Raw genomic sequence first — 723 nt, 5'->3', positions numbered from 1 at the left:
GGAACTTCCAGAAATGCAAGCTGGATTCAGAAGAGGACATGGAAAGAGGAACATCATTGCTGATGTCAGATGGATCTTGGTTGAAAGCAAATAATACGAGAAAGATGTTTACTTGTGTTTTATTGACTAGGCAAAAGCATTCGACTGTGTGAATCATAACAAATGATGGGTAATATTGTAAAGAATGGGAATTCCAGAACACTTGATGTGGTAGTTCGGTTTGTATGTCAGCTTGGCTGGGCCTGGTTGAGTGGCTGGCAGCTGCATGTGGTATTCCCCATGATGAGACTGGTAATCGACTCCATGGTGGAATCTACTGGGAGCAGCTGAGTAGCTGCCTTAGGGATGTGGTCTGCTTCCCGTATATAAGAAACAGCTTTGGGAATGGTCTCTAGTTTATGGCACCTTGGACCCTGCATGTAGCCATGTCGTTGTTCAGCAGCTTGCCATGCTCTGCGGACTTTGGGACTTACAATGGACTTAAGTTAATGGTCTGCCATGTGGATTGGTAACATTGGGACTGTGCCTTTTAACTTGTCAACCTTGGGGCTTCTCAGCTTCAGCAGCCAGCAGCTGTCTGAGTGAAGAAACGCCTCTAGCTCCACTGGGCCGGAAGCAGGAGGCAGAGCTGAAGCCCAAGGCTGAGGGGCTTTCACCCAGCCCCTAGAGCCTGGCACTTTGAACTTGGACCTAAAGCCTCCAAATTGTAAGAATAAACTCCTG

Source organism: Orycteropus afer, unplaced genomic scaffold (genome assembly GCF_000298275.1).
Source record: "Orycteropus afer afer isolate SDZICR_OR568_19922 unplaced genomic scaffold, OryAfe1.0 scaffold00291, whole genome shotgun sequence".
NCBI classification, from domain to species: Eukaryota; Metazoa; Chordata; class Mammalia; order Tubulidentata; family Orycteropodidae; genus Orycteropus; species Orycteropus afer.
The sequence above is the reverse complement of the archived record's forward strand: the minus strand, read 5'-3'. Positions refer to the sequence as shown.